A 9,168-nucleotide genomic window follows, 5' to 3' on the forward strand; every position below is an offset into this window, starting at 1 on the left:
TATATTTTTTCTCACTAATATTTAAGGGATAGTAAAAAAATATGATAAAAATTTAATGTGACTTATAAATAAAAAAAACTTATATCTATATCTTATAAATAGAACTAGGGAGTACAGGCTATCATTTATTAAGAAAGGTGAAGTAATTATATACATTTTTTTTTTACAATCTATATATTTTTTATACTTAGTATAGATGAACTATTCCCGTCTTTTTTTATAAAACGAAATTATCTATTTTACATAAATTAAGAAAACTAATTGATTGATGCCTTTAAAATTATCTAATCTTTTCATAAATACCCTTCATTAAATATTTCTCTAGCACACATTCTCTCCCCATTGATTAAAAGCACCTTTCTTGCGAGTATATTTGCCAAATATACTCCACTTGTAATCGCCTTAAATTTAAATTTTAACTTAAATTAATTTTTCTCTTTTTATTAACATTTTATTTAAATTAAACTTATAGCAAGTAAAGGGTAATAGTTTATAAGAATTTATTCTAATTTTTTTTTTGAAGATTCAAAAATTATAATTTTATTAACTAAATTTAATTTTATTTTTAATTATAAAAAAATTTTATACTTTTCTCATAATTTTTCTTTAGACCTCTCTTGAAAATTCCCAAATACTTTTTCATCAGATTCTTATTCTCCTTCTTTCCCATTTGAACGCCAGAACAGAGGAAGGGTGAGGAAGTCTCTAAAAAATCATCACAGTTTCCTCCTCCTTCTTGGTCGCGTTTCCTTGTTCCTCACCGTCAATCTGCGTTGTTCTCACTGCCACCCTCTTCTCCATCTTTGTTTGTCCATTGTAGTTGTTTTCTTTCCCTGTTATTGCTCTCTGTTTCATCCTTGGTTCGAGCTGTGAGTGGTCTTCAAGTTTCTTTCTTCTTCCTCAATGGCTGCAAGTTTCGTGTGTGTATGGTGGCTCGACTCTTTTCTTTTACTAGTCAGAATTGTTGGTTTTCCTTCTTCGTGTAGCAAGCTGAAGTTCTTTTCTTGTTTTGTTCTTCAGCGTCAGTCAGGTGCTGGCTCTTAGTTGCTACACTAAAGTTTCGTTTGAGGTAGGCTGCTGGGTTTTGTCTCCTTCCTCTTTGATTTCTATAGCAAAATGAATTACTCTCTTTTTCCTTAGCCGAAGAGCACGTCCTTGTTCCTCAGAGTTGCTGTCAAAATTTTGATGAAATTAAACTATATTTCCGTTGATGCTGTGCACATTTTTGTTGTGATGCTAAGCTGAATGTTGATGATAAAATTTATGTGGAAAGTTGATTAATTGGCTAGATGAATATTGTGAGCTGAAATTGAATGCTCTCAAGATGCTTGCAGAAATGCTTGAGTGAAAAGTTTTCGTGCTGTTTTGAATAATATGAAATGCTACTTTATTAACGTTAGCTAAAAATTAATAAAGAAATTAAATGTTGAAATTATTGAATTTGCTTGGAAACTTGTCTCATAATTTAGTTAATGATAAATGTTCTTATAATGTTTGTAAATATACTTGAAAAATTTGTTGGTGGAAGTGAGATTATTAAATTTTTATAACGGAACCTAGAAAAATTATGAATATTACTCAAAGGAGTATATGTAAGTTTTGAAATTTTAAAAATACTAAAATAGGAGAAAAGAATGCAGAGGATGCTTGAATGATATGTTATTAAATCTAGAAAAAATATAGGAATGGTTAATATGAGTTATTATGACTTGTGGTTGAGAATAAGTTATAAGGATGTGTAAGAATGAATTGAGAATTATCAAAGTTTAACTAACTCAAGTATATCTAAAACATAATTGGTTATAATATTATCTTTAATATTATTTGGATTAAATTTAAATGACACTAAGTGCTTGAAAAATTACCTGATAAATTATTTTAGAATTATGATTTGAATTAAAGAGAAAAGTTAAGAGATGCAAGTTTTAAAATTTAAAAAAACTTTAAGTGAGCGAGTATTATCCTAAATAATTTCTTATAATGCATTTATAAAATTTTTTTATTTAAATTTTACATTATTTCTTTATAAGTTGTATAAATATCTTGTCAATTTTAATTTTGGGATTCATACATTTTTTTACTTACCTAAATTAACTTGTTATTATAGAATCTACTTTATATTTATTAAGAATTATGCTATTGTTAAAAAATATTTGAATCTAATACATTATTAACATAATATTCATTCTAAACATATATGTTGTTTAAATTTTATTATTTATATTATTATTAAAACGATGATTCGTACATGGAGAAAATTAAAAAGAAAATTTGATAGTTGAATATTATATTTTGAAAAAAAAAATAATTTTCAATGAATGTTTTAACTCCATGCAAGCTCAATTTTAATTAGGAGATTAAGTTTAGAACACTGGATGCTAGCGACAGTTTCCTTAGCCCTTAATGTGCTATAATATACCTAACTAGTAAGGTACTTATAGGTGGTGCTAGCCTTGTGTGCAAGCCAAACACGTAAAATGAAAAGATGGATATTCATGTGCATCGTACTTACTCTTGTTTTATGAGCTTTGTGCCTGCACTTGTTTCGTGGCTTCTAATCACCCTTGATTATTTCATGGCTTTAAGCTGTACTTATTGATTACTTACCCTTATGAATTGTGTGTCCACACTTGTTAATCATTCTGATGAAGTATCCAAAAAGTGAATTTTTGAAGACTTGTTATTTTTAAATTTATTCTATTAAACAAACTATTATTTGATCGTATATGATTTTATATGACAAATTTTCTTCTAGATTGGTTTTAAAAATTTATTGTTTTATATTAGTTATTCACAAATATTTTCTATTATAAAACTTTAAAATTATTGGTTTTTTCATAGTTATATTATTGAGCAACTTTATCATTTATTGTTTGTTAAAGTATGGGTTTTAATATTTCATGGATTTGCTGTAAACTAAATTTTATTAATTATTACTTTTATTAACAACACGAGGAGGGGCAATGAGCTGCATTGGAATGCATAATTTGGTATCATCTGCTCTCTAATTTAAAAGATGTAAATAGTATAAAAATTTGGGTCAACTCATTCAGTTGAACCAATAAATTATTAAATTAATATCTTGACTAGTTTAATAAAATATTTTATTAGAAAAACATACATTTTAGTTATTGTACTTTGCTCGTATTTTGTTATAAGTTCCTGCATTTTTTTCAATATTTTGAATCCCTACACTTTTATTTTTCAGTATTTTATGTTCATCTAAGGTTCCTACACTTTGTTTATTTTGTTGATTTAGGGATCTAGAATATCAAAAAAAAAAGTGTAGGGATATAAGACACAAAAAAAAAGTACAAGGACTTATAATAAAATATGAACAAAGTGTAAGGATCAAAAGGTATGTTTTTTCTATTTTATTTATGATTGATTTGATTACGGTTTAACTACAATTTTGACCTTAAGCCATTGAACTAATATATATTTTTTACCGATTCAATGATTGGTCCAGTTTTTTATACATTATTTTTTTTATAATAAATCTATAAATGAATTTTTCTTTTTAGAATTATAGAGGCAAGCACTATAGTTTAAGATAACAAGCGAGATCGAATCCGCGACCCCTTACCAACAAAAGAGTTATGTCATTAGGTCACAAGGCTATTGACAATTAATGTTTAATGAATGCATTATGGCTAGCCACTCTCGAAAGCTTACGCTTGGTGCAATGCAACTGGACTAGTCTTAACCCTTAAATTAATAATAATTAGATTTTTGATAAATTTGTTTAGAAAATAAGTTATAAATATTAATTCATACAATTGTAAATTCAAAAATCTCAATTCAAATATAATAATGAACCCATTATTTACGTGATTTTTGGGAACTTTATGTGGTAAATTAGTTAATTAATTGAGTGAAATCAGGGGAAAAGAACATATATGGCCTCACTCACTTAGTGCTGTGTATACCAAAATGAAGGAAAAGAAGGTAAAAGACCAAAAAATTAATATCTAGATTCGTCTCTCACCTCTAGTTGCTACTGGTTGCAGATGAAATGCAAAGAAGGTTCATCTGAAATGATGAAGAAGAATCTCAGTCAAAATTAATATTTGTCAATGATAACAAATTTTGAGGTCATTTTCTTTAATTTTTTATTTTTTTTATTAGTAATGGTCAAAGTTAATATTTGTCAAAATAAGAGTAATTTATATTATTTTTAAATGTTGGAGGGAAATATGATACTGAAAATAAAATTCAGAGATCTAGACAATCGACACTTCTAGACTTAGTTTAAGGAAAAAATTGTCATTTAACCCATAACTTTATTATTTATAAAAAAATTTATTTTATATAACTATTTGAATGGGTCATATTTAAACATTGTTAGTTTCAAATAAAGTAATTTTTCAAGAGCATTTTTTGCATTGACATAGACTCGAACTTGAGGCATCATGGTTAAGGAGCTATAACCTCTTCTATTAGGACTAACACTAGTTGATTATTCTTACAACTTTATTTTTCAAAATGTAGAGACTAACATTTTAAATAGATAAAATTATAATATTTGAGTCATAAGAGTCAAAGTTTATGAATAGAGTTTTTACCATGCAAGTTAAAATCATACAAATTGAGTTATATTGAGTTAAAATTAATAATTCCTTCAATCCATTCTGGTTATTGTTCTAGCCATATTACATTTTTGAGAAAATCATGTTTAAGAATCTTCTAAGAATGATATTAACACGTGATGAGAGAGAGAGAGAGAGAGAGTAAATAACAATTACAAACCTTGTTAGAGGATTAATGACAATTACAAGCCTTTAATTTTTAGAATTTCTTGGAAGACCAACATCTTTTGCAATTAAAAATGTCTTCATTAAATTAAAGATTCACAAGTGACTATTGATTATTTCACATGCTGCTGACTTGTTAAATATTCAAAAGTATCTATCCTTAATTTTACAAATGGATGTATGTAAATTAACAAATTGACTATTAAAAGATTTACAAATAATGGATATCTTTAATTTCATAAATGGATGTAAATTTACAATTCACTATCCAAAGATGTACAAATGATATCTCACAATTCAAAAGTAATTATCTACAAATTTACAATTCACTTTTGAAAAAAATTAAAGGTGATTGGTCAAAGGGGTATTCTAGTCCAATGAAATCATCAATTGCAACAAAGGACCTTAATCCTTTTAAAATTTAAAGTCTGTTATTGTCATTATCCATTAACAAGGTCTGCAATTGTCATTTTCCTTTTAAAATATATGCACTGTAAAACATTTGAAACACGTGGTTAGGTTAAAAGGTCTCCTTCTTTTGTTAATATTATAAATTCATTTTTTAAAAAACAGCATGATGAATATGCCAATTTCATAAAGCAAGGGACCATAAAACTATTTATTTTATTAAAGGGCTCGGTCACACCTTATAAAATATAATATATTGTAATGATAGTCAATTATCCTTGTGTCTGAATTCACACCATTAACGGACATTCTTATTCTTCACCATCTTTCTAATAATTATGATTATATTTACAAAAAAAAAAGCTTTAAAATTAAAAACCCAAAAGGTTATATTTTAGAAACACTAATTGAAAAGGAATGAAAAGTCCAGGATCTTGAGCTTTATTTTATTAAACTTCTAAATTTACTCAACATGTTTTTAATAATATCTAGTCAAATCAATAGTTTTTTTTAAGAATATTATGAATGATGGACCAGGACTCCAAATACCTGCATTTTAAAACCATTATAAAGCATCATATTCTTTGTTTTTTTTAAGTTTCAAGGGCTACCTAACAGTTAGAAACAACGAGTAGGATTGACCCTGAACCGCTTTTTTATGCAAAAAAATAAAAAAATAAAAAAATCATACCATTATGTTTCATTTTCTTTTAAATAGAAACTTGAGCTTTATTTTATTAAACTGCTGAGTTACTCAATAACCAAAAAATCAATTATTTTTTCAAGAAAAATGATAATTAAGTTTCAAAAGATTGAATTATTGACAGTTAGATTGTTGATAAATTTGTTAAAAAATTAGTTAATAATATCAACTCAAATAATTGTAAATTTAGCAATTTTAATTGCATATAAGTCATTTAAGTTTTAAATATAACTTTCAGATTGTAACTGAAATTTTTTTTTTTAATTATCTGAAGTAATATATGCAAATCATTTTCTTTAATTCTATTAGAACCTAACCATTGTTAATTTAATATTTTTATTTTTTTTATTTTTTAAAGGAAATTATGGATGGTGTACAAGGACCGCAAAACCATTTAAATCTGTAAGAAGGGACCATAACTTTGTGTTGGGCAAATACAATTAAAAGCCCTATAAGATATTAATTGCAATTAAGGATTTGAATTATAGAAAACCTAATAATGGACCACGGTTTTTATTTATAATTAAAATATACATGAGTTTACAAAATTACCCTCGAGTGATCGTAGAAAATAGCTAATCGAGTCTTATTTAAAAAATCAAGAAAAGATACTGTTGAAATTACTATTATAAGTTGACACTATTGTTAATCATGATTGAAAAAAAATAATCCATACTTGAGAATGAAATTAATAATAGTCCCAACTCATAATAATAATAATTTTAGTAGTCCCAACCATAACAGTTGGGATCTTAGTTTTTCTCAACTAAGAGTAACAATGGTTAGTTAGTCACACCCCATGATAGTAATTTTAGTAGTATTTTTCTTTATTTTTTAGTGATTTACTTATATATAATAAGTATAAAAATTCACAAGTGATTGATTTCATATTCAAAAATGATTTTGAAAATTTTTTTACTGACTATCGTATATTCATAAGTGGCTTTCGAAAGTTTTACAAGTAAAATTTAAATTTTATACAAAAAAACTCATTTTGAAATGTGAATCCTAATTTCTTAATTAATATTACAATATTTTCAACCTACAATAATAATTTTAGCAATATTTTTTTAATTTTCAAGTAAACTCAAGAATAATTTTATAAACTCATATATATTTTTTAATTTTTAGTAAGGATCACTGCTTATTATTTAATTTTAATAATTTAGTGTCTATAATTTATAATTAATAACTTGAGGAGATTCCGCATTGTCATTTCTTCAAAATGTTTTTTTTGAATTACAAGGGCAAGATGGTGGATGCTGACTCTACCTTCTGGCTGAATGTAGATGGCTCTGAAGCCTTTGCTGTCAGGTGGACCCACTTTACACTTTAAGTGGGCCCATGTAATGTCTGGTATGTGTGGGGTTGACTGGTCCCCCTCCTTTTGTTAAAGACAAATTTGCCCTTTATCTCTACCCACCCGTTGCAAATAAATTGTGCATACATATATAATGATAATATTTTAAATATTAATAGATATAAATTGTATACTATATTGGTTTAAAAAAATAATATTTTATTACTGATCATGATCAATATTACCTTTTTAGTAGTAAAATTAGTAATAGAAGAATAGAAATTAATATTGATATGAGTAAAGTACACTAGGATCTCCTCTATTTTATTATCTATATAGTATAATACAACTCTTTTATTTTAAAAGCCTATAAGAAACCTTTTGTAGAATTAACAGTTACAAAGTACAAACCTTATATATACTTTTAAGATTTTATTTTCATGTATTTAACTGTTATTTGATTATTAAATTACATAAACTTTGATCAAAGTGCTTCACTTTGAAAATATTTTTTTTCTAAAAGTAAATCAAATGACCCAAAAGATTTTCAATGCATATAGTTTTTTACCTTTTTTTATAATGCTTATCTTATGATTTTTTCATATTATAAATTATTTTAGTTAAATTTTTATTCTAATTTTTTTAAAAAATCTAAAACTAAATTATCAGCATAAAATACAATAAATTTATTTAAATATGCTCCTCCACCATTTCTATCCACGTTCTGCCCCTGCTTGCTATATTGAAGGATTTGTTTTAGTGAAAGGAATGTGGTAATTAGACTTATTGTTAGGGTCTATATAAAAGGATGAAGGCAAGGAATGTGAAGGGGTGTGAGTAGAGTTGGAAAAAAAATCAAGCATGTCAGGCGGCTGATCCATTTAAATTTAAAATTAGTTATGACTAGGCTATTGATTTAGAGGCTATAATTGAATTTTGAATTTAAAAAAGCTAGCCTTTTTAATCCTATATTATTATTATTATTATTATTATTATTATATTATTATTATTAGTAGTAGTTGAATTTCAGGCAAAAACAACCATAATGATGATGTTGCCAGTGTTTATTTTCTTTATGTCAGTTAATAGTTTGATGATATTGATGTGATACTTAAATGTTTAGGCTTAATATCTTTAAACATATTTATTGGTGTTTAGGTTCCTCAAACTTAATCTTTTTGCTGATGATACTTGGATGATGTTGCTATATATGGATTTTGTTGTGGATTTATTTCAATATATTTTTCTAGACTTATATCATTTGTAGTAGGTTTTTTTTGGATCACAAACATTTGGATTAAATATATAAATTGAATACACACACATTACAGTTAACCTTTTGGCCTTAAGGGTAAGGATTAGGTTTTCAAAAAATAGCTTTAACATATTTTTAGGCTTTTAGACTTGGTCTTTTTAGACCTGGGCCTTTTAAAGATTGGCTGTATTTCCCAACTCTAGGCATGAGCGAGTGTGTATTGATGCATTGTAAAATTATTTCGATTTATGAAGGTATTTTGATCTATCACAAGGATACTCTTTGAGCTACCATCTTCTTTAGTTTTTTTTTTAATTAGAGACTTGTGGCAGAAATGCTAAAGCAAGGAAAAAAAAAAAAAATCAAGGTATAGGATGATGCTTTAGTTTTATATGTAGGCTTGGTAGGTTGATGTGTATTTTTTTATAGGTTGTATTCCATGTTTATATGCTTTGTTATTTTGTATAAATTGTATTAAATGTTTTGTTTTTTCTTTACAGGAAAATTAGTGTATGTAATATTTTTTTGAATGATTAATAAAATAGACTTTTTTTATTAAAAAAAAAGTTTACAAGGGCAAGTTAACGGCTTGTGACACAAGTAGGATCAACATTTACAAAGGAACTTATATTTTTTAACATTAAACTTATATTTTTTTTTTAATAGAGGGAGTAACCAAACAATTTTTTAAAATTTTCTATTTTAAAAAATTTAAAAATAGAAAACAAATAGGCTCTTAATTTCAGGT

At 26.0% G+C, this 9,168-nt stretch overlaps 1 long non-coding RNA gene across 1 annotated transcript; it reads left to right on the plus strand.

The window, feature by feature from the left end:
• Window positions 1-703: 703 nt before the first annotated feature.
• On the plus strand, window positions 704-1,281 carry LOC129319367 (uncharacterized). The gene is made up of 2 exons (XR_008595486.1): window positions 704-924; window positions 1,021-1,281. It is a non-coding gene; the product is annotated as an uncharacterized LOC129319367 (long non-coding RNA).
• Window positions 1,282-9,168: the final 7,887 nt, after the last annotated feature.

The sequence above is a fragment of the Prosopis cineraria genome, unplaced genomic scaffold, assembly GCF_029017545.1.
Source record: "Prosopis cineraria cultivar Desert tree isolate PC_DT_omini unplaced genomic scaffold, ASM2901754v1 PC9, whole genome shotgun sequence".
In the NCBI taxonomy this organism is placed as follows: Eukaryota; Viridiplantae; Streptophyta; class Magnoliopsida; order Fabales; family Fabaceae; genus Prosopis; species Prosopis cineraria.